Genomic DNA, 26760 nt, shown 5'->3' with positions numbered 1-26760 from the left:
GTGACGAAGGCACTTATTCCCCTGAGAGAGATATTTATTCTCTTTCACGGGTAAATTGTGATTACTTGCAAAAAATAATTTATACAATGTATCATCTAATCTCATATGTTTTTTGTTTACTCTTTACTCCAGAATTCACTGGTTTCTTTTCTATCTATTCATCTCTTCAGTCCACACAGGTTGATCTGCGCAGTCAGCTCTGCATAACAAAAAGTAAGTCAAAACTATTTGATCTATTGCCATGGCACCACTGAATATACTTTCCCTGAATGTTCAGGGAATAAATGTCCCTCAAAAAAGGACCAAAGCCTTCCGTACTTTCCATAACAAGAAGGCTCACATAGTATGCCTCCAAGAAACACACTTCACCAAAGATTCTACTCCAAAATATATTTCTCCTTTTTATCAACAAATTTACACGGCTTCTGCCTGTACCAAGCAAAGGGGAACTCTAATTGCATTTCACCGATCCACACCATTCACCTTATCATCAGAAATTAAAGACCCAGAAGGTAGATACCTGATACTCATGGGTTATATAATGGATACAGCAATCACTGTGATTTCCTACTACGCTCCTAACAAACAACCTACACCATTCCTCTCACATATATTACAAGTGATTAATACACACAAAATAGGAACAGTGATAATGTGTGGGGATTCGAACCAGGTCCTCCTCCCATTTCTAGATAAATCACCTTTTACACCATCCAAAATAACCTCTAGATTACCTTTTTCTCAACTTCTTTCCAAATACAATCTGGTAGATTCATGGAGAGAAAGTAACCCAATGAAAAAGAAATTCACTTATTTCTCGCACCCTCATCAAACCTTCACCAGAATAGATCATATTTTTCTAACAATAGGAATGATACCAGAAATTATTGCATCAGATATAATTCCGATTCCGTGGTCTGACCATAATGCAGTATACACTACTATAGCCTCAGCCATACCAAAAGCGCATGACCCAACGTGGTACTTACCGGACATAATGCTCAAACACCCACTACATCAGATGGCCATTGAACAAGCTTTAAAGGAATACATATCAATTAATAATACAACAGACATCTCCCCAATAACACTGTGGGAAGCTCATAAGCCTGTCTTGCGTGGTACAATACAAAGACAAATGGCACTATTTAAACGGGAACGCAAAAATCTAGCAAAAAAACTAGAACTCAATTTTAATGCAGCCTACATATCATTTCAAGATAATCCATCTCAGAGTACAAAATCTCATCTGGAAAAATCTAGATTGGAATACGATCTATTTCTCACTGAGTCAGTTGATAAATCCCTCAAACGCTCCAAACACAATTTCTACATGAATACAAACAAACCAGGTACATATTTGGCTCGGGCATTAAATTCAACTAACAAATCTTTCAAACCAATACGTTTGAAATTATCAAAAAATGTTTACACTTGTAATCCAGTTAAAATAGTCCATAAATTTCACTCACATCTCGCAACTTTATACAAGACAAACAATGAATTTAATCCTACAGAGGCTGAATCCTTCTTCTCAAAAATAACCTTACCTGAGTTATCTCAGAATCAAAAAAGCAGTTTGGATGAGCCTATAACTATAGATGAAGTTGCTAACGCCATAAAAGACCTAAAACTTAACAAAAGACCAGGCCCAGACGGCTACTCGGCTTTATACTATAAAACATTCTCAGAAATACTCTCTCCCATTCTCACTGAAACTTTTAACAAACTTCTAGATGGACATTCTTTTCGGCAAGAAACACTAATGGCAATTGTTTGTATGATCCCAAAACCCCTTTCTGATGATACTTCCTGTGTGAATTATCGGCCTATCTCTCTGTTAAACCTCGATATTAAATTATTAGCAAAAATAATAGCAAAACGCCTCAATAGCATTATAGGAAAATTAATACATAGAGATCAAGTAGGCTTCATGCCAAATAGACAGGCAGGCGATAATATACGCAGGGCAGTGTTATTGGCACATATTGCTAAAAAACGGAAAATCCCTTTATGTTTTCTATCTCTCGATATTAAGAGGGCATTTGACACAGTATCCTGGCAATATATGCAATATTCATTACAAAAATGGGGTTTTGGACCCCACTTTTTAACATGGATCAAAGCATTATATAATAAACCCAAAGCCTATATAAAATATGCTGGATACAAATCTGAAGCCTTTAATATCGAAAGAGGTACCCGACAGGGTTGCCCATTATCTCCCTTATTATTTGCCCTTATACTCGAACCCATGGCCCAATACATCAGAACAAACCAAACTATAACTGGCATTGAAGTAGGAGGTATTACACACAAATTATGTATATTTGCAGACGATATATTACTTTTTCTATCATCACGACAGGTCTCTGGTCCTAACTTAATACCAGCTCTTGATGGGTTTGCAGCCCTATCCGGCCTTATGATTAATCCTAAGAAATGCCTAGTGCTTAATATTTCACTCACAAACATGGAATTGATCCCGGCTAGGGCTGCACTCCCATTCACATGGGCAGAAAAATCAATCCCATATCTTGGAATTCATTTAACAGCATCTCATTCTGACTTATTCTCAACCAATTATCCTCCTGTATTAAGACAGATCACAAATCTAATAAAACAATGGTCGCAACTTCCTTTATCCTGGATAGGGAAGATTAATGCAATCAAAATGACTATTCTACCCAAATTGCTTTATCTATTCAGAGTCCTCCCTATTCCAATTCCTTCCTATTTTTTGAGAATAGTACAAAAAAGAGCAACTTCGTTTATATGGGGCTCTTCTAAACCACGTATACCTATACACACACTACATCTTCCCAAAAATAAAGGAGGCCTGGGATACCCTAATTTTACTAACTACTACAGAGCAGCACATTTGGCCAGTCTGTCCAAATACCATGCAAAACAGGAAATCCCATTATGGGTATTTATAGAGGCTTCAGAAAATGACCCTCTATTAATATCAAATTTATTATGGCTTGATCCTAAAGACCGCTTTAAAATTCATAATCCCATAACTAAACACTTCTTATCTCTCTGGGATAAACTAAAAACCAAATATCAGTTACAATCTCCACACAATCCTCTCCTTTCTTTTATCAGAAATCCGGCCTTTTATCCGGCATGGATCTACCCAAATTCTTTTAAAGCTTGGACAACATCAGGCATTCAGACACTAAATGACTTCATAGCATCTAAATCATTCCTTTCATTCCCATCGCTTAGAGAAAAATATGATCTACCAAACTCTGAGATATTTAGATATCTCCAAATCAAAAATTTCTATACACCATTCCTAAAGGGGGATACACCATTATCCCAATTATCCATTTTTGAATTACTCTGTACAAAAGATCCATTTGCTAAAGGTACAATTTCATCACTTTATAATCAATTATATGGAGTAGCAAATCTTAATAGACCCTCTTACGTTCAGAGGTGGGAGGAGGACCTGGGACGAACTTTAGAAGACACGGACTGGTCTAACATATGGCTCACATCTAAATCATCTTCACCCAACATCTTAGCACTGGAGACAAATTATAAAGTCCTAACTCGCTGGTACCTTGTACCCGCTAGAGTGGCAAAATATTCACCTAATACCTCAGCTCTTTGTTTTCGAGGATGCCCAGAAATAGGCACATATTTACACATATGGTGGACATGCCCAGTAATCCAAACCTTCTGGAAGGAAGTCTTCGTGATTGCATCTAAAATATTTAAAAAAATAATACAACCAGATCCATATTTAACTTTACTTAATCTAAAACCGGAATGATTAACACTCTCTCAATTCAAACTTATGATCCAACTAATAACGGCTGCAAAACAAACAGTGGCCAAGGCATGGAAATCTCCTACATTGGTACTAGCAGAAACAATTCACAGAATGAATAATACAATGTCCCATGCTAAGATGGTAGCCATCGATCAAAATCAAATTCCAAAATTTGAAAAACTTTGGCATCCTTGGATAAAACAACAGTTCCTGTCAAACTTCAATGACTCTGTCCTGTTGCCATGGTAACAGATTAAATGACTTACAGAGACACCCATTCTAAGGCTTCAAAGAGAACTAAAAAGAATAATAAACTGACGAGCGGGACAACCTTGTGGACCATACCTCTACCTTTCAACCCTTTTTTCTTCTTTCTCTTTCCTTTTCTCCACCTTACGATTAAAGCTCATTATCAGAATTTATTTGACCTATATACACTCTACTTGTAAACAATATGTATAGTAGGTATAAATCATTTAAATACCTACAAAAGTAACTAAGGAAATGATATATATCTTTAATTTAGGTTTATGTGAACCCAATGTTTAATATTTGAAATTTCATGATATTTACCTATATAAACCCTACTGTAAAACAATGAGCTTACTTTATAGAGCCTTGTAAACTTACTTTATGTATCTTTATAACATTGTATACTCAATAAACTTCTTTTGACAAGGAAATTAAGGGGTCAGTTAGGAATAGAAGGACGTCATCTGCATATAAACTCAATTTAAATTCCTGATTATCGCTATAATATCCTCTAATGTTGGGGTTGCTGTTGATATGCCGGGCCAAGGGTTCAATTGCGAGGGCAAATAAAAGAAGGGATAGAGGGCAGCAATGTCTAATACCCCTCCCAAGGAAAAAGTATTCTGATGAACAGCCGGGAAGTTTAATGTGGGTGCGAGGTTGGCAATACAGACCCCGAAAACTGCTCACAAATTCTCCCTGGATCACAAATTTGGATACGATTGTGTCTAAATAGGGCCAGAGGACACTATCAAAGGCCTTGTTGATGTCCAAGCTCAACATCAATACCCTGCGCGAGTGCATCTCTTCATCTTGTATAATGTATGAAACCGAACTTATAATATTTCCTCCCCCACTTGCCTCTTCCCCTGACTTATCTGTCAAGAGCAATGGCACAACCATCCACCCATCCCCAAATGTCAGCGTGCTAGGTGTTATCCTGGACTTTGAACTCTCCTTTCGGCCCCACATCCAATCACTTTCCAAAGCTTGGCACCTCAACCTCCGCAACATCTCTAAACTACGTCCCTTTCTAACCAATGAAACCACAAAGCTCCTGATTCATTCCCTGGTTATCTCTCACTTTGACTACTCCCTCCTCATTGGCATACCTTTAAATAAACTATCCCCCCTTCAGTCCATCATGAATGCGGCTGCCAGACTCATCCACCTTACAAACCGCTCAGTGTCTGCTACCCCTCTCTGCCAGTCCCTTCATTGGCTGCCACTTGCCCACAAATTAAATTCAAAATACTAACAATAAGTTACAAAGCCACCCACAACTCTGCCCCCAGCTACATCACTAGCCTAGTCTCAAAATACCAACCTAATCACCCTCTTCGTTCCTCCCAAGACCTCCTGCACTCTAGCTCCCTCATCACCTCCTTCCATATCCACCTCCAAGACTTCTCCCGAGCCTCGTCCATCCTCTGGAATTCGCTACCCCAATCTGTCAGACTGTCTCCAAACTTATCCACTTTTAGGCAAGCCCTGAAACTTTCCTCTTCAGAGAAGCCTATCCTGCCTCCATCTAACAACTGCACTATTTTCTCCATTAACGCATCATCCACAGCTATTACCCTTTTGTATAACTTGACACTCCCTCCTAGATTGTAAGCTCTAACGAGCAGGGCCCTCTGATCTCCCCCGTATCACATTTTATTGTAATTGTACTGTCTGCCCTAATGTTGTAAAGCTCTGCGTAAACTGTCGGTGCTATATAAATCCTGTATAATAATAATAATAATAATGTTTGAGGCCAGGCGTATGTTATCAGTTATTTGTCTGGTGGGAATAATTCCTGTTTGGTCGGGGGATATTAGTGTTGTGATGATAGATGCTAGGCGATCCGCTAATAATCAACAAAATATTTTTAAGTCATTGTTAATGACTGCTATGGGACGGTAGTTTTGGGGGAGGGTATGATCTTTTTCTGGCTTTGGGATCAACGACATGTTAGCCATAAGCATATCAGTAGGGAATGAGTCCCTGCTAAAACCCGATCAAAAAGTTTAGTCAATTTTGGGTTTAATAGACCAGTAATTTTTCATAATAGAGGGCCATAAAGCCATCCGGGCCTGGGGACTTGGAGGGCTTCAATTAGGAAATGATTATGGCCACCTCCTCTTCAGTACAGGGTGCATTTAGGGATAGTAGCTGATCTTCACTAATTTTAGGTAGGGAAATTGTATCTAACCAGGATTGGGGGGAGGGTGCGTTGGGGGCCTGAGAATCCGCCAGCAGAGTTTGATAATATGTGGAGAACAACTGCAATACCTCCTTTGGGTGAGAGGTGAGGTTCCCTTTAGAGTCCCTCAGCTTATATGTATGTGTGGGTTGTATGGATTGTTTCAACTTCCTCGCAAACATGGTCGAAGCCGAATTGCTATACAGTAAGAAGTGAGCCCTGAACCACCTAAGGGATTTTTCAGTTTGCTCCGAAAGGAGAGTATCCAGACAGAGCTCTCCTGTTCTGATTGATCTGTTTCAGCAACTCTTGTGTAGGGGTTGGGCCATGTTGGTGATAAAGCTTGTCTAGGTCTGCAGTGAGGGAGGTAATGTCTTCGAGCTTCTGGTGTTTTCGCTCTGAGGCCAGCTGCATAAGCTGCCTTCGGAGCACAGCTTTGTGTGCTGCCCACAAGGACATAGCGGAAATCTCACCGACATCGTTGTGGGTAAAATAGTCTGTGATGTATTCCAAAATTTGGGATAGCGTCATTAAGCCTCCAAGCTCCCATATCCCGGGAGATACCAAAGTGAGAGAAGACACAAGACACCATATGGTGGTCTGACCATGGATAACCGTGAATTCTGGCTGAAGTGGAGTTAGCCGCCAATACCGCTGTGAAAAATATGTAGTCCAGCCTGGAGTATCTGTTGTGGTGGTGGGAATAAAAAGTATATTCCCGGGCCCCCACATTATGAGCCCTCCAGGTGTCCAACAGCTGGTGTGTTTTCATTTGATATTGAAGTGATTTTGGGAAGGCATTGGCAGCTGGCCCTAGGTGACTCCTGTCTAGTTCTGAGTGTGTTACTAGATTAAAGTCCCCTTCTATTAGCAAATGAGCTGAATGGTATTTATCTAGTATTTGAAAAACATTTTTTGAAAAAGTAATGTGGGGTAGCGCATTGTATAGGATAAGTCCAAGACGCGAGGTTGACCAGGGTTTAAACCTGTAAGCCCACGAGAGCGCATGCGCGAGAGCTCCAACATGGCTGCTTGAGCCAGGAGCTCCGCTCCACCCCGGACCAACGAGCCGCACACCAGCCGCCTCAGCCCACTAACGGGCGTCACAGCACCCCACCCAAGTAGGGGAACAGCCGGGGACCCGAAGGAGATGTTGGGGCCCCCTGCGAGACGAGATCTCCGCCCCCAATTCGCCTCGGCAGGCACGGACGGGAGTCCCAAGATGGCCGCCAGCACGGACGGGACGCTGCAACAGGCAGGCATCCACTCCAGGATCCAGGAGAACAGGCCAGTACTCTCTCCTCCGACCCTGACCTACGCACAGGCAGCACAGGGACCCTCCCAAACACCCCAATTACCCCCGCAAGGCCACACGAAGCCCCAGGCCACAGCAAAGGCCCCCACTGAGACGCTCACCCCCTCACAACAGGAGAGGTACTCACAGGCCCTCCCTGCACAGGCCCAACTACCACCTCCAGCTATACAGCAATCTGGCTTCTCAGTAACTGACCTCACAACAATGCAGGAAGACATGTTTGCTAAATTCTCATCCCTTTTAGAGAAAGGACTGGCTAATACAGCAAAACAGATCACCAACACTATTAAAGCGGACCTGTCCAATTTAGGCGCTAGAATTGAAGCCATTGAAGACAAAGTCGAATGTACAACCGCCAAAACCAACCAAAACGCAGCACACCTCATGACCATACAAGAGCAATTAGATGTCGCCCTCTCCAGGATCGATGAATTCGAAAACCGGTCTAGGAGGTACAACTTTCGGATTAGAGGCCTCCCGGAAACTTTTTCGGACATACCCTCCATGGTTCAGGACATTATTGCAGCCCTTGTTCCTAACATACCCCCCCAACGTCTTGAACTTGACAGGGCACACAGGTCTCTTGGCCCCCCCAGACAAGATGGTTCCCCAAGGGACATAATCGTCAAGCCGCACTTTTATGCGGTAAAGGAAGAGGTCATGCGTCAATCTCATCTAAAGCCTATGCTGCAGCACCAGGGTCACCAGATCCAGATTTTTGCTGACCTCGCCCCTACAACTATTCAAAGACGCAGGACACTAAAACCCCTTCTCACGGTCCTCTCTCAACGGGACATCAAATACCGCTGGACCTTCCCCTTTGCTGTAAAGTTCACCATCCAGGGCAAGACCCACTCATTCGCTAGCCTCCAGGAAGGGGAAAGGCTGTTACTCAGCCTCAGGCTGATTTCCCATGAGGCTCCAATGGACTTTTCGTCTGCTTCCTCGGGCTCCACTAAACGCCCTCCTCCAGGTAGCCCAGTATCCCCACTTTGGATGAAGGGCCCTTCCAAGAAGAGCAAGGATGGGAAACCACCCTAAGGATCGCCTGACCCATCTCTTTCCTCCAGTCTCTTTGGAGACATTTTTGGGCCAGTTCTACCCCCAAGTTGATGGAGCAGGTGCTCCAATACCTTCTCACATCCTATGAACAGGGTAAACCCCACATCTAAATTCTCATCGAGTTTCTCTGTATTGTACCCCATTTTCTACACCAGCAAAATTATCTAGATGAAGAAGGACTGAAACATTCACTTGCCTCTCTTTTCTTCAACCTACCTCCTGCAAGAACCAGCTAAATTAGCTGGCAACCATCCCAGAGGAAGAAGATTTCTACAGAGAATATACTCCTATATGAAGACCACGGTTCCTCTAACTTAAAGTTCAGATTACAGGACTAGAAATCCAGGGTTAATTATGCTAGGCCAGTCCTTAATTCAGTTAGTATCCTAGGTTTGTCTGTAATACCCATATAGCCTCCCCACTTTTAGAAGGAGGTCAAGTTCGCTAGGCCATTAAAGCCTCCTCCATTTCCAGGGGACCTCCAGGAATTCTCCCTCACACAGTCAGTTAGGGGGCGGGGGGACTACTGGGGATGAGAAGGGGGCGGGATTCTCAGGTTCTTAAGTATAGGTTCCTACCTGGGTTGAATGTTGTTTCAGGCGTTGAGAGCCCGTGAGTTGGGCTGACACTACAATTATTTGATTACCTTTACTATGTGTTTATTTTATGGTTCAAATTTGACATACCAAGGGTCCGGGGTGGACCCCTTGTGCCTCCACTCGATTCCAAAGAACCGTTAGTGTCCTTTGGAGTCGGAACTTCAGACGCCCCATTGGGCGGTCGGAAGTAGTTCATTGGGGCTATAGCGGATTCTGTCTCGCATAACCCCAAGGGTACTTTCAGGGTACCCATGTCTGTGTTTTTGTCTTTAATGTTCAGTAAATCTCTTATCTTTTTCTCCCCCTTCTCATCCCTTTTCTTCCTTCTAGCCATCCCGGGGGGGGGTTTCCCTCCATGACCCAGAATCGATCCTGGGAATACTCCGCACAACCCGGCCTAAATTCAGTATCAGAAGACTCCCAAGGGTAAGTGACTGCGTGATTACTAGCTTCTACCCCCTCTGCTCCTATGGCTGACTTGAACGTGAAGGGTATTGACCTCAAGATAGGTTCCCATAACGTCCAGGGTCTAAACTCTCCTATGAAAAGGAGACTAGCTATGGATCATTATAAATCACTGAGAATTGATGTGATGCTCCTGCAGGAGACGCACTTCCACACCCGGTACACCCCCAAGTTCCTACATGCACACTTTCCAACATTTTATTTAGCGAACGCCCCTAATAAGACGAAGGGGGTGGCTATTCTCTTCTCTAAAAATTGCAAATTTTCACACCTCTCTGACTTCAGGGATCCAAAGGGCAGATTCATCTTGGTGAAAGGCACCCTGGAAGGCGTTTTATATTCTTTCGTCTCATACTACGCCCCAAACAAGGGCCAAGCGGCATTCTTCCAGGACCTGTTCTCAACCTTGGATCCGCTCCTGGAAGGCAAAGTTATCCTGGGAGGGGACTCAAATGTCGCATTTGATCAGGGTCTAGACAAAACCAAACCCCCTAAAGACCAACTCACACGCCCCACAAAACCTAGCACGAAGATCGCCAAAATGGTCCACTCACAGGGCCTGGTAGATGCATGGAGGGAAATGAACCCCAACAAAAGGGACTACACGCACTTTTCCGCTCCTCACCAGTCGTACACTAGAATTGATCACATCCTCACCCAGACAGCCCTCATTCCCTTGTTCACTAAGGCAGCAATACTAGACACAGCATGGTCTGATCATTCATTGGTTATCCTTACCCTGAGAAATGTTCTGTCTGGGCGAGGAGGTTTCTTTTGGCGACTAAACGAATCCCTTTTAGCTGACCCTAGCCTGGTTCAGGAAATAGCTAAATCTATCAAAGAATATTTCCTCTTAAATGATGTGGAAAATATCTCCCCCGAAACCCTATGGGCAGCCCACAAGGCAACTGTCCGAGGAGTTATAATTAGATTAGCGTCCAAATTTAAGAAGGAGCGATTGATTGACATTCAAAGACTCGAAAAATCCTTCCTCCAACTAAAAGCAGAACATAAAAAACACCCGTCCAGGACCCTTTTAAGTAAACTTGACGCCACCAGACTTGAGCTGAATCTCGCTTTAACGGCTAAGGCAGAGAAAAATCTTAGATGGTGTGGAGCCAAATTTTACTGCCACAAGGATAGATTCGGCTCAATGTTGGCATCTAAACTCTCACCTAAATTTCATTCTCTCTCCTTCCCCAAATTGAGGATAGCAGGTCAACCTCCAACAGCAAACCCGATCAGTATTATGTCTGCTTTCCACGATTTTTATGCTTCTCTCTACAACCCACCCCAACCAAAGAAAGGCCCCTTAGTTAAAGAATTCCTATCGAATCTACAACTTCCCGCACTCTCCAGAGAATGTAGAGACTTAATGGAAGCTCCCATCACGGAGGCTGAAATTAGGGAGGTAATTAAAGGTCTTAAGCCCGGCTCTGCCCCAGGGCCAGACGGCCTCTCAGTCCCCTACTATAAGGAATATAGCGCCATCCTAGCCCCATATCTAGCGAAGTTCTTCAATTCTAAAAAGACAGGATCCCCCCTGGAAACCCAACTAAACACAGCATTCATCTCAGTGATCCCCAAACCCAACAAAAACCATGAGGAAGTTGAGAACTACAGGCCCATATCTTTAATTAATAATGACCTCAAAATACTCACTAAAATTCTCGCCAATCGCCTGTCCTCTTTCATCAATCTCTATGTACACAAGGATCAGGTCGGTTTTATACCCGGTAGGCAAGGACCCGATCAAATTAGGAGAGCAATTGTCACGGACAAATACTCACCGAGGCCGAGATGCCGAGAGCGGCTCGCCCTTACGACCACGCGCACCCAGACCCCCGAGATGGGTACAGGAGGCTGAGGGCACGCGGAGGCACGGGCTTCCGGGAGGATAGTAGGTTCCGGAGCTGGAAGCGGGTGTCCTGGGATCCGTAGGGAGCAGGGCTGAAAACACAAGCAGAGGTTAGGGTACAAGCAGGTGATAATCAGGGTATCACAAGATCCAGCAATGCAGTGGTTAAGCTGGCCAGGGTTTGGTGCACAGATCAGGCAGCTAGAATCAAGATAGTCCGGCAGAGTGGTAATTAAACAGGCCAGGGGTTTGGTACACAGGTCAAGCAGGTTATTGATAAGATTGTCCAGCAGAGTAGTGGTTAAACAGGCCAGGGGTTTGGTACACAGATCAGACAGCAGCATAAAGGGATAATCCGGGAGAGTAGTAGTTAAACAAGCCAGCAGGGGTTCGGTACACAGATCAGGCAGCAGCACAAAGGGATAATCCGGGAGAGTAGTAGTTAAACAAGCCAGCAGGGGTTCGGTACACAGATCAGGCAAGTACAGGGTAAACACAGGCTCAGGGAACAGGGAGAGCTGACGACAAACCAGCAACCCGACTGGGCACTGGAGCCGTCAGATATAGTCCCCCTGCCCGGCGAGCGCGTCAGTGTGACGCGCTACCGGGCACCCGCACGGGCTACGGCGCGCACACGGGGACCGCCGTGCACCCGCGCGCGCTGCACCATCAGGCCGCGGACGGGTGTGCGGAGAAGCGCTCGTCCCGTGCGCATGCGCACCGGAGCCCGGCGAGCAGAGACGCTCCCTGGCTCCTGACAGTGCCCCCCTCCTAAGGGCGGACACTGGACGCCAAGGCTGGTCATCAGTTCCGGATGATCTTGATGAAACTTTCGAATTAACTGTGGAGCGTGCAGATTCCTGGCGGGCTCCCAGGAATTATCTTCGGGGGGGTACCCCTTCCATTGAATCAGGTACTGTAGCTGTCTGCCCCTCTTTCTACAACCAAGAATGGATTCCACTTCGAATTCAGTCTCGCCATCGATTCTGACTGGCGGAGGAGGGGGTTCTCCTCTTCCCGGAAAAGGACTGGGCACCACAGGCTTCAATAGTGACACATGAAAAACGGGGTGAATCCGGTATGTCTTGGGAAGTGTCAATTCCACAGCCACAGGGTTGATAATCTTCCTGACTTGAAAAGGCCCTATGAATTTAGGCCCGAGCTTTCGAGATGGCAGCGGTAATCTCAGATTAACGGTGGACAGCCAGACCTCATCTCCTACATCAAATTTTGGGTTTGCCTTTCTGCCCCGGTCGTACTGTCTCTTGTAGTCCTCCTGGGTTTTGCGTAGTGTGTCTTGAATTTTTTGAACGTTAGCTTGTAGTGAATTTATCCTATCCTGGACTGCAGGAACTGCCGTTTCGGGGATGTTGTTAGCGAAGGATGTGGGATGGAACCCACAATTGATCCAGAAAGGGGTCTGGTTGGTGGAGGCATGGATAGAATTATTGTACGCAAATTCAGCGTAGGAGAGAAGGCTCGCCCAATCATCCTGGGATCCCGAGCAGAAGCAGCGGAGGTATTGCTCTAGCGTCTGATTGGTCCTCTCTGTCTGGCCATTGCTCTGGGGATGATAGGCCGAGGAAAGACAAATGTTGATACCCAGGGCCTTGCATAGTTCCCTCCAGAATTTGGACGTGAACTGGACGCCTCTGTCCGACACGATGCTCCTTGGTATCCCATGGAGCCTAACAACCTCCTTAAGAAAGATGTTGGCCGTGTCTACGGCAGAGGGAGTACCCTTCATGGGCAGAAAGTGAGCCATTTTGGAAAGGCGGTCGACAACAACAAGGATGGTGGAGAAACTCTCTGAGCTGGGTAGATCTACGATGAAGTCCATGGAGACATCAGCCCATGGTCGTTCCGGAATAGGCAAAGGTCTGAGCAGACCCCAGGATTTGGTGTTTTGGCCCTTGTTTCTCTGACACAGGGAACAGGAAGCCACATATTCTTTACAATCCCTTCTCCATCCTGGCCACCAAAATGAACGAGAAAGGAGTTCAGCCGTCTTCTTATTCCCAAAATGCCCTGCCATCTTATGATCATGACACATCTGAAGGGTTAAGGGCCGAGTCACTTGTGGTACAAATATTTTTCCCTTAATCCAGAAAAGGTCTTCGTATCTTCTCAGGGAATGCACAGTTGGTTCTGTACAAGCGCCTGATGAAGATTTGATGGAGGATATCAAGTCTGCTTGAGTTAGTCCGAGAAAATTTTGAGGAGAGAGGATCGTGCTGGGTGTTGGTATTTGGGAGTCTGCGGAAAACATCCGTGAAAGGGCATCAGCCTTCCCGTTCTTCGCCCCCGGTCTGTATGCTATATGGAAATTAAAGCGGGAGAAGAAAAGGGCCCAACGGGCTTGGCGGGGTTTTAAGCGTCTTGCTGTTCTGAGGTACTCGAGATTCTTGTGATCCGTAAAGATCATCACCGGATGGACTGCCCCCTCCAGCAGGTACCTCCATTCCTCCAAAGCAAACTTTATAGCCAGCAGCTCTCTGTCACCCACGTTGTAATTGAGTTCCGGTGGGCTGAGTTTCCGAGAAGCGAAAGCTACTGGGTGTAGAATGGCCTTTGGTCCCTGTCTCTGGGAAAGAATTGCTCCGGTTGCGATTTCCGATGCGTCTACCTCCAGTATGAAGGGCTGAGTCGGGTCAGGATGGCAGAGGATTGGAGCGGAACTGAATAGCTCTTTTAACTTAAGGAAAGCCTCTTGAGCCGCTGTGGACCACTGAAAAGATTGATGCTGCCGAGTTAATTGGGTAATAGGTGCCACAATGGCCGAGAATCCTACGATAAATTTCCGATAGAAATTGGCAAATCCTATAAACCTCTGTACTCCTTTTTTATTAGATGGAGCTGGCCATTCCTGAATTGCCTGAATCTTCTGAGGGTCCATGGCAACCCCATTGGTAGAGAGTATGAACCCCAAGAATTGTATGGTGGATCTCTCAAATACACATTTTTCGGCTTTCAGGTATAGCTTGTGTTGTAGCAGAATAGCAAGAACCGTTTTAACGTGCCTTCTGTGCATCTCTAGCGTAGGGGAGAAAATAAGGATATCGTCCAGATATACCACGAGAAAGTCATCTAGATATTGTCGAAATATATCATTCACTAGATGTTGGAAGGTGGCTGGGGCGTTGCAGAGACCGAATGGCATCACTAAATACTCGAAGTGGCCGAATCTAGATCTAAAGGCCTTCTTCCATTCGTCTCCCGCCCTGATCCTGACGAGATTGTAAGCCCCTCGGAGGTCGAGTTTAGAGAACACCTTGGCCGATCGGAACCTCTGGAACAATTCAGGGATGAGCGGTAACGGGTACCGGTTCTTAATTGTAATGTTGTTTAGTTGTCGATAGTCTACGCAGGGTCTCAGGGTACCATCTTTTTTCCCGACGAAAAAGATACCCGCTCCGGCGGGTGAGGATGAAGGGCGGATGAAACCCTTCTCAAGATTTTCGTCTATGTACTGCTTCAGGACCTCCAACTCGGTTTCAGACAGGGGAAATATCCGGCCAAACGGAATCTCAGATCCAGGAAGAAGGTCAATTGGACAGTCGTAGGCCCTGTGAGGTGGTAGGCGGTCAGCCATTTGTTTGCTAAAAACTTCTTGAAACTCGAGATACTCGGAGGGGACGTGTTGAAGATTGCCTGGTGGTACCGCCATTGTGGCACAGACTTTGGAATCCGGGAGCAGGCAGTGCTGAGAACAATACTGCGAAGAGAAGGATACCGACTTGGTGCTCCATTTGATTAGTGGATCGTGAGCTTGTAGCCCTGGTAGGCCAAGTATGATGGGAAAGATTGGTGAACGGATTAGGTCAAGCCGTAAGAACTCCCGGTGGCCGGAGTCTGTGACTACTGGAATAGGTTGGGTCTCCTGGGTGATGGGACCAGAGCAAGGAAGGGATCCGTCGGCCAAATGTATTTGCAAATTCTGCTCTTTGGTTTGTAGAGGGATCTTCAATCTGTGTGCCAAGGTGGAATCTATGAAACAGCTGCAGGCCCCGGAATCAACGATGGCCTGCAGGCGAGTCTCCCTTTCCGGAAGCTGTAGAGAAACAAATAACATCACATAAGCCTTGGGAATGTTATTGTTTGGAAAGTTCAATACGTTTGATTTAGGGAACTTACTAGGCCTGATCGGACAGCTGCGTAGGAAGTGTCCGGTTCCTCCGCAATAGAGGCAAAGGTTAGACTGCCGCCTGCGTTGCTTCTCTTCGGAGGTTAACGGACCTCGGACCAGGCCGAGCTGCATTGGTTCGGCCTCAGGGACCGATGCAGAGGGAACTGAAGATGAATTTGAAGGTACAGTGGAGTGAGGTCTTGGTGACGCCCAGACAGGGCGAGGCAGCTGAAACCGTTCTGAGCGCCGCTCCCGAAGACGCCGGTCGAGCTTGGTAGCTGCTTGAATGAGTTCCTCTAGGGAAGCAGGGGTCTCCATCCTGGCTAACTCATCTTTGAGTAACTCAGACAAGCCTTGACGGTATTGATAACGTAAGGCCGGCTCGTTCCAGTTTGTGTCAGCCGCCCATTTACGGAACTCCACTGTATAGTCCTCAACAGGTCTTCTCCCTTGGGACAGGTGGTGCAAGATAGCTTCGGCTGTGGCCATGCGTTGCGGATCATCGTAGAGCTGGGTCATGCTCTCAAAGAAGGCCTCGATAGTGTTCAGGGCAGGATTGCTCTGTTCCATCAGGCTGTGGGCCCACGCCTGGGGCTCTTCGGATAGCAGGGAAATCACAAACCCCACTTTGACGATTTCTGAGGAGAAGGTTCTCGGCTGTAGAGCGAAGTAGAGGGAACATGCGTTTTTAAAAGCCCTAAACTTCTTGCGGTCTCCCGAGAACCGTTCAGGTGTAGGGACCCTGGGCTCAGGAAGAGCCATGACCACAGTGGGGTTGGCCGGAGCTTGGGGAAGTGGACCCCCACCGCTGGGTGCAGGAGCTGCGGCTGCGGAAGGTAGTAACCCGGTGATCTGCTGCAGACGGTTATCAATTTGTGTATAACCTTCTTGTAACTTCTGTACGGAGTCCGCAAGGGTAGATACTTGTTGACACAGGATCTCCAGAGGAGAGCGCGCTCTGTCGGCCTCAGACATCTGGCTGGTTTGTACTGTCACGGACAAATACTCACCGAGGCTGAGATGCCGAGAGCGGCTCGCCCTTACGACCACGCGCACCCAGACCCCCGAGATGGGTACAGGAGGCTGAGGGCACGCGGAGGCACGGGCTTCCGGGAGGATAGTAGGTTCCGGAGCTGGAAGCGGGTGTCCTGGGATCCGTAGGGAGCAGGGCTGAAAACACAAGCAGAGGTTAGGGTACAAGCAGGTGATAATCAGGGTATCACAAGATCCAGCAATGCAGTGGTTAAGCTGGCCAGGGTTTGGTGCACAGATCAGGCAGCTAGAATCAAGATAGTCCGGCAGAGTGGTAATTAAACAGGCCAGGGGTTTGGTACACAGGTCAAGCAGGTTATTGGTAAGATTGTCCAGCAGAGTAGTGGTTAAACAGGCCAGGGGTTTGGTACACAGATCAGACAGCAGCACAAAGGGATAATCCGGGAGAGTAGTAGTTAAACAAGCCAGCAGGGGTTCGGTACACAGATCAGGCAGCAGCACAAAGGGATAATCCGGGAGAGTAGTAGTTAAACAAGCCAGCAGGGGTTCGGTACACAGATCAGGCAAGTACAGGGTAAACACAGGCTCAGGGAACAGGGAGAGCTGACGACAAACCAGCAACCCGACTGGGCGCTGGAGCCGTCAGATATAGTCCCCCTGCCCGGCGAGCGCGTCAGTGTGACGCGCTACCGGGCACCCGCACGGGCTACGGCGCGCACACGGGGACCGCCGTGCACCCGCGCGCGCCGCACCATCAGGCCGCGGACGGGTGTGCGGCGAAGCGCTCGTCCCGTGCGCATGCGCACCGGAGCCCGGCGAGCGGAGACGCTCCCTGGCTCCTGACAGCAATAGATATTGTATCCATCCTACAATCTAACTGGGAAGGGGGACCGAAACAAGAAGGCATGATCCTCTCGCTTGATCTCCACAAAGCTTTCGACTCGATCGAATGGCCTTATCTATTCTCCATACTGGAGAAGTGGGGCTTTGGACCCAACTTTTTAGGGACCCTAAAATCACTATACTCCTCCCCTCAAGCGGTGATTCGCTTACAGGGTCAATACTCTAAACCCCTAACCATTGCAAGAGGCACTAGGCAGGGATGCCCACTCTCCCCCCTAATTTTTGCTATTGCGATCGAAACGTTAGCAATAGCAATAAGAGCAGATCCCAACATCCAAGGGGTTGCCTGTGGTGACCAGGTCCACAAATGTGGGTTGTTTGCGGATGATATGCTCCTCTTTATCACATCCCCAACCACCTCCCTTCCAAACCTTTGCAAGCTCCTGAAAGAGTTCTCGAAGGTTTCTGGACTGAAGGTCAATTATGCCAAATCCTCAGCCTTGAACATCTCCCTTAACCCATCTTTACTGGCATCCCTGCAGAGTGCCTTTGAATTCAAATGGAGTGACTCATACATTGATTACTTGGGGATAAGGCTCACAGCTAAAACAGAACTCCTTTATGCAACCAACTTCCCTCACACATACCGCAAACTAGAGGCAGACTTTTCCAAATGGGCTAAGGGGGGTTTATCCTGGTTGGGGTGGATACATGCAGTCAAGATGAATTTGCTCCCCAGAATCCTCTACCTCTTTAGAGCCATCCCAATCAACATCAACAAAGAACACTTGCAATCATTCCAAAGGAAAATAGTAAAATTCATTTGGGGAGGGAAGGATACAGACTTCAATAGAGCACATTATACTTAAATAGACCACAAGGGGGATTGGGCCTTCCGAAGCTACTGTGGTACTACCAATCAGCCAGGCTAGCCCAGATTTCGACGATATACGCGAAGGCGGAGAGACCGGATTGGATACAGATTGAGAGACAGGCAGTTCCTTCTTTCACTATCGATTTTCTCTTGTGGGTCCCCCCCAAAAACCGTCCCCCCATTTTATCCCCTATCCTCTCGCAATCCTTTCAATTATGGGATTCTCTAAGAAACCTTCAAACCATAACTTCCTTCAGACACCCACTGGCTCATATCTTCAATAACCCTGACTTTCCCCCGGGAACTGACATTAAAGCATTCCGATGGTGGTTGAACAAGGGGATGTACCGGATTGGACACTACTTCACATCAATGGGGCCTATAACCAGGGCCTTCTGTGTGAATCAGCTGGAGATGCCTAACTCTGAGAACTTTCGGTTCCAGCAGATCAGACACTTCCTCACTCATTTGGGAAAAGACAACTCTTCAAACCACTCATTCACCCCTTACGAAATATGGTGCGGTCAGTCTACAGAGCAGAGGGGTGGAATCTCCATCATCTACCAGTCACTCTCTAATCAAACCGCCAAGACTCCATACATGTTAGCTTGGGAATCAGACTTATCATTGGAGTGGGACCTAGAGAAGTGGAGGGTCACTTTTAATAGGGCATACAAGAGCATTCTGAATATCTCACTGGTGGAGTCCAGCGTAAAGGTCATCACAAGATGGTACCTCCCACCGGAGAGACTAGCCAAAATGTTCCCCTCCTCGGACCCAAGGTGCTTTAGGGGTTGTCTACTTAGGGGCTCTTTGGCCCATATCTTTTGGGAATGTCCACGTCTGAGGCCTTTTTGGAGTAGGATTTTTCACATGATTAAGAAAGTCACTGGAGTTCAGATCCCGAGAACCCCCGCCTTAGCGCTTTTAAACGATCACTTACTTAAGACTCCCAAACTGGCCCGTAAATTGATACACTTCATTTTGCTGGGAGCTAAGCTATCTATAGCCAAGGCATGGAAACAACCCAAGGTGTCCTTCAAAGCGGCTACACGCAAAATTTCATGGATCATGGCCCAAGAGAAGCTTGCTAGTACCCTGAACAATACCAAAGAGAAATTTGAAGCTATTTGGGAACCATGGGCTACTTTCATGGGCATTTCCTTGATCCCAGGGGTTCAACCGTGAAGCACCAGGCTGTCTCGGGTTCTGGTGGGACTCCTCCCGTGGATTGGCTTTCGTCTACTTTCTTCTCTCCCTCTTTTCCCCCACTCTCACTTCTCCTCTTTTTTCCCTTTCCCCTATTTTGTTTTTTTTTTTTTTTTTTTAGCAGGTTGATTTGTTAAGACGATGTGTTACCTGTTTTAATTTAAACCATTATAGGGACCCCTGGGAGCCTCGCTCCCAAGGGAAGCATACGAAGTAGGTCCTTACTTCCTGGTTCGTTGACAAGAGACCTTTAGCACTAACTAAGGGGGTGCTAGGGGCAAGTTGGAGAGTTCCGCTCAGGCACAGTGTGTTCCCAGCAGGGGTGCAGACGATCTCTCCTCCTTCCCCCTCTCCCAACCATTCCTTGTCTCTGGGTTCGTTGATTTAAGTGATCGTTTTTTGACCCATAAAGGTATTAATGCAAGGTCACAGACCGTTATTATACTTGTATCTACTGTCGTAAGTTTGACTTGTAACCCTTAAGGGGTTTGAATCTTTCTGCTTTGTACTCCCTCACTTAACGCTAATGATCTGTATGTTTTTTTTTTTTGTTGAAAACTCAATAAAATATTTTGAAATTAGAAACCTGTAAGCCCGCTCTGCCATAACCAGTTGCCGTAATAGGCAGATGCTATAGACAACACTTAGATTATCATAAATCAACTTAACTATATACGTGAATGCAGATATACTATCGAGTAGCATGAGTGTGAAAAATAAGGTGAGCAGCAGTAAAAAAACCCAAAAAGATAAAAAAAACAAGCAGCAACGGCCGCAAACCCTTGTAACTGTCAGTCATGTCCGCAAATAGCAGCATTTTAGCCATGGGAGTCAGGGGAGAAACATTCACCCTGACCAAAAGAGTGGTCCAATACTCCAATCAAGTGGCTAGGACTGTCTTGGCAGTCAGACGACTGCATTGGGTTAGATCCTGAAAAAACAGGGGGGAGACTGATCCAGAAATTGGACGGTATCCAAGTGCTTGATCTGACTTGATTGGAGTAGGGGGACAATCAAACGGGCGCAAGAGAACTTCCACCTGGAGTGGAGACTGATTTAAAATCACTGTACATGCGAGCCATATGGTGACTATAACAGCCCATGAGGGACCAGTGGGGCCTAGTGTTGGTTTCGGCGATCCCTCCTGGGAGATTGTGTAGCCCATATAGCAGACAGGCATGGAGTGTATGGCATTCTTGGGTGATCAGCCGCATCCAAAAGACCCAGCTTCACCAAGAGGTCTTTACCTTCCGGGATCGTGGTGACTGTGTGTAGGTGGTGCCTTTATGAGGGACCTGTAGCTGGAAAGAAAAACCCCAGTGGTATCTAATCCTGGCCACTTGAAGTACCGTGGTTATTTCCTTCATCCTCCTGTGCTTGTCTACGGTGGTGGGTGATATCCGGGTATATTTGGATAGTGATGCCCTCTAGTTCTGAGGTGTGTTACATGATGCTCTAAGGATCTCCTCTTTGAATAGGAAATCCTTCAGGCACAGCACAATATCTCTGGGTGGTCTATCCGGGGGGGTTGGGCGCAGGGCTCTGTGTATCCTGTCACAAGTAAAGGACGCTGCAGGGGTTTCAGAGAGAAGTGACTGGAACAATTTCTGCATGGCTGGGAGCGGGTTGGTCACTGTTTCTGCGACACCCCTCACTCTCAGATTATTCCTCCTATTTCTATTGTCCAGGTCCTCAAGGTGGGCACCGTTTCTGTGAGGGTCTCATGATCCTTCCTGAGATCTGAGTGAGAGAGGCTAAGCTCATCGTGCTTGGTCTCTAGCAGATCTGTTCTAGTGCCCGGGGCTGCTATCTCCAGGGACAGGCTGTTTGTTGACTTAAGCAGTTTGGTCTGGAATTTCCTGCCTATCTTATCATACATACTTGTGAGGTTGTCCTCCAAATCTGCTGTGAGCTGTGAGCTGCCTTGAGCTGTACGTTATACTCACTGTCCCCCATGGAGTCTGCCGGAGATGAGGCTGTGGTCTGTGTGCAAGCTGGAGCTGTGTCCGGCTGGGCACCATCTTGGGACATCCTGCTCTGCTCTCTCACGCGGAGTAAGTAGTTGGTTAGGGATCTTTGGGCTGGTTTGCCATGGCGATTCTTTGACCCTGGCATGCGCTGTGTGATCCACCAGGGGTGCGGGGTATTTTGAGGCTAGATTTGCTGCTTAGTAGCCCTGGGGAGTTTGTTTTTGTCTCTGGTACTCACGGAGCTCTTATCCCCTGCTTCGGTCCAGCTTTGCGCCACTCATGCGCCCCTAAGGTTTTCCCTTTTACATTCCAGGGATGAAAAGTTTGCTAAAAAATGGAGCATGCCAGCCATAGATGCAGCAGTCTCTTCCTTAAACAAAAGGACCCTGTTGACAAGAAATTGGAGTTATTATTAAAGGCTTCATTTTCTTTGGCCAATTCAGCTATTCAGCCAGCTGTTGCAGCAATTGGTATTTGCCAGTCCATAAAGGATCAGGTTAAATGGCCTGATAGGCCTAACCAGGAGGATGATCTGCCTGAAAGTAAGACAGATATTCCTCAAGCGCTGTGTTTTGCTGTTGATGCTTTAAAGGATTCAATACAGGGGGGGCGTGGCCTGATGTGATCAGGGCAAGACGTGAATCTTCTCAGCTCCGTCTATACTCCTGCAAAATACTCCATTTGGAGCCCTTCAAACTGACTTTTATTCGGCAAGCTAAGTGGAACTTGGTAGGGGAGACTCTTGGGAATACAAAAATGCCATCCTCGTCCACAAAGAAGCCCAAGGAGAGCTGTCCGCTGCTGCCAAAGGATCTAAGGCAGCTCCGGTCTCAGCAGGGAGGAGATGCTGGCCCTGCCCCTGCCATCTTGGCTCCTGTATCGTCCACACAGCATGCCAAACAGCAGAGCGTGAGGATGGAGCAGGAGTCAGACTCGGGACTGGCTAGCGGTGTACTGGAGCTATTACCAGCACCTCTACCTCCCGAACTGAAGGTAGATACAGCAGCAATCATGGGCCCGATCCTGCGGCCTCCAAAACAGAACTCATGGGGCGCATTGATTATCTGGCCTCTGAATGCAACCTGATCAGACACGACCTGGACAAGATCAGGGGCAGACTTACAATGACAGAAGACCGCATCTCTGAGGTAGAGGATGCCGCGCATTTCCAGGGCTCCCAGCTGTCTGAACTCAAGGACATGGTAAGATCCCTCCAGCATCACGCTGATGATGCTGAGGACAGACAAAGGAGGAAGAATGTGAGGGTGGTGGTTCTGCCTGAGGGTTCAGAAGAAGCTAAACTGGTCCTCTTTGCTAAACAATTCTTTAAAAACCTGCTCTCCCTGGAAGATCTTCCACCTGCTTATGTGGTGAAAAGAGCACGCAGGATTCCTACAGGTGCTAGACCCCCTGGTTTCCCACCCAGGCCCTTCCTGGTCAGGTTTCTAAACTGCAGAGACCATGATATGCTCCTGGCTGAAGCAAGGAAACATCAAGACCTAAAGTTTGAAAATGCTCCCATCATGCTGTTTCCAGATTTTTCTGCAGAGACACAGAGGAAACGTTGCTCCTTCACTGAAGTACGCAGAAGATTCGGGGAAAAAGAAATAAGGTACAGTATGTTGTATCCCAGCCGCCTACGAGTTCAATATAAAGGCTCGGTCAAGTTCTTTGATACTCTGCAAGATGCGTCTGATTGGCTAGATGGCAACCCTTAAAGTCGCATGTGAGTCTATTCCTTCCTGGTTATGGCCTGTGCTGTTTTTGGTTCTCTCTTCTTCCCTTGTTTTTTTTTTTCCCTTTTTTTGTGCTCCCACACGCAAAGAGTTCTCAAGAGCCATAAATGTGTCCTCACCATTGCGGTACTGACTAGCACTAGAAGGTGCTGTCGTGAGTTCTTCTCTGTTTTCTTTTCCCTTATTTTTATTTCTAAAAAATATATTTTATTTTATTTAAACAATGTTAAAAAAGTGTTAACGATAGAAAATTACTAGATACAAACATATTTTTTTTAATAAATATACATAACGGTTTTGGAGTGTATAGTGTCTTTAAAGACTCAAGGAGACAAAATACACCCAAAATATAATAACATGTAAGCATTCGATAAATCATACGCGTTACGAAGTGTCCACATGTAGCAATGGCGCATTTAGTGCTGTGATCTCCACAGTAGACATGTGCAGGATGAAAAAATTTGTTTAGTTTAGTTTTGTTTTGATTCGTTATTTAACTAAATTTGTTTAGTTAAATTTGTTGCATTCGTTACATTCGTTTTCGGAATTCGTTTAGTTTCGTATTCGAATTCGAAAAAATTCGACCGTATTCGAAAAAAACTGTCAAATTCGAAAAAAATTCTACCACATTCGAAAAAAACTATAAAATTCGAAAAAATTCTACCGCATTCGAAAAAAACATTAACTGAATTTGAAAAAGTAAACTATATATAACCATTTTGCGAAATTTGAAATTCGTATAGAATGAAATCGAATTCCAATAGAAAAGATTAGGATAGAATAGAAAATATAAAAGAATAGCATAGAAAAACAATAGAACAGAATAGAAAAAAATATAATATATTGTATTCTAATCTTTTCTATTCGAAGTCGAATTCATTCTGTACCAAATTCCAATTTCGGAAGATGGTTATATATATATTATATCTTTTTTCTATTCTGTTCCATTGTTTTTCTTTGCTATTCTTTTCTATTCTAAACTTTTCTATTCGATTTTGAATTAATTCTGTGCGAAATTCGAATTTCAGAAGATGGCTTCTAAAATTAGAATTTCGTATAGAATGAATTCAAATTTGAATAGAAAAGATTAGAACAGAAAATAATAGAAATAGAATAGACTAGAAAAACAATAGAACAGAAGAGAATAAAATATAATATATATATATATATATATTATATTTTTTTCTATTCTGTTACATTGTTTTTCTATGCTATTCTTTTTTATTCTATTCTAAACTTTTCTATTCGAATCTGAATTCATTCTATACGAAATTCCAATTTCGGAAGATGGCTTCTGAAATTCGAATTTCGTATAGAATGAATTCGAATTTGAATAGAAAATAATAGAAAAGAATAGACTAGAAAAACAATAGAACAGAACAGAATAAAATATAATATATATATTATTTATTATTAGTCTATTCTTTCTACTCTATTCTAATCTTTTCTATTCAAATTCATTTTATACGAAATTAGAATTTCGGAAGATGGTTTTATATATATATATATATATAAATATATATATATATATATATATATATATATATATATATATATATATATATATATATATATATATATATATATATATATATATATTATTTTTTCTATTCTGTTCTATTGTTTTTTCTATTATTTTCTATTATATTCTAATCTTTTCTATTTGAATTCAAATTCATTCTATACAAAATTCGAATTTCGGAAAATGGTTATATAGAAATAGAATGAAATCAAATTCTAGAAAAGAATAGAATAGAAAAACAATAGAACAGTAGAACAGAATAGAAAGGAATATTATAAATTCGAATTTCGTATAGAATGTATTCAACTTCGAATAGAAAAGTTTAGAATAGAATAGAAAAGAATAGCATAGAAAAACAATGAAACAGAATAGAAAAAAAAATTATATATATATTTATATATATATATATATATATATATATATATATATATATATATATATATATATATATATATATATATATATATATATATATATACACATCTTCCAAAATTCAAATTTCATATAGACCAAAATCAAATTTGAATATAAAAGATTAGAATAGAATAGAAAATAATAGACTAGAAAAACAATAGAACAGAATAGAAGAAACTATAATATATATATTATATTTTCTTCTATTCTGTTCTATTGTTTTTCTAGTCTATTCTTTTCTATTATTTTCTGTTATAATCTTTTCTATTCAAATTCGAATTCATTCTATACGAAATTCAAGCTTCAGAAGCCATGTTCCGAAATTTGAATTTCGTATAGAATGAATTTGAATTTGAATTGAAAAGACTATTATAGAATATAAAATAATAGAAAAGAAAAGCATAAAAAAACAATAGAAGAGAATAATAAAAAAAATTATATATATATATATATATATATATATATATATATATATATATATATTCTATTGCTTTATTATTTTATATTCTATCTTATTGTTTTTTTTTTAGAAAATCGTTTTCTATTTTTTTCCAATTCGATTCGAAATTGTCTTCGAATTCGATTCGAATAAGTTTTCCAATTCGATTCGAATAAGTTTTCCAATTCGATTCGAATATGTTTTCGAATTTGTTCGTTTTTTTTTCAGATTCGTTTAAATTCCTTACTTTTGTAATTCGGAAATTCGGATGCATCCGAATTTCTGAATAATAAAAAATTTTGTCCGAATTTCGATTCGGAACGAAACGAAATGCACATGCCTACTCCACAGGACGGTGTGCTTTTGGAAGGGCCGATCCAGGTAAATACTACTTTGAACATGGGGTGATTTGGGCCTTATGAAGTGTTGATTTCATTTACACCACCTTCTTTACAATTTACAGATGATTCTTTGGTGGATGAGTGTATCTATGGGACATCTCTAAAGCCCTGCTCTGACCTCTTTTCTACTTCCCAAGCTCTCTATATATATATATATATATATATATATATATATATATATATATATATATACAAACTTTAAAGTGCATCAAACCAACGATGAACTTCTGTTTTCCCTGACTTGGCGCCTCTCCATTATTTAAGGCTTGTGTCTATGTATACACAGCATCCCGTTCGAGGTATATACCCTACATACTTTATATATACTCGGGATATACTGTATATGATTTTTATTTTTATCTTGGATATACTTTATATGATCTGTTTCTCTTTCTGTTTTAGCTAATTTTTCATATATATACATAGGGAATTTGGCCAGGTTTTTTCCGGCCATGCTCCTTTGCTTGTTTTTTGGCCTATTTCTCTCTTTTTTCTGTGACCGTTTCATACTCTGCTCCTTCCCATTCTCAGCCTCCAGCTGTTTGCGGTCCCAGTTTGCGTCCAGCTGTTTTCCGTGCCCACCTTTTTCATCAGACGGGAAGAAGAAGGAGTGTGAAACACTTCGTAACGCGTAGGATTTATCGAATGCTTATATGTTATTATATTTTGGGTGTATTTTGTCTCCTTGAGTCTTTAAAGACACTATACAC

The sequence above is a fragment of the Aquarana catesbeiana genome, linkage group LG03 (assembly GCF_042186555.1).
Source record: "Aquarana catesbeiana isolate 2022-GZ linkage group LG03, ASM4218655v1, whole genome shotgun sequence".
Taxonomy (NCBI): domain Eukaryota; kingdom Metazoa; phylum Chordata; class Amphibia; order Anura; family Ranidae; genus Aquarana; species Aquarana catesbeiana.
This window is presented reverse-complemented; position numbering follows the sequence as displayed.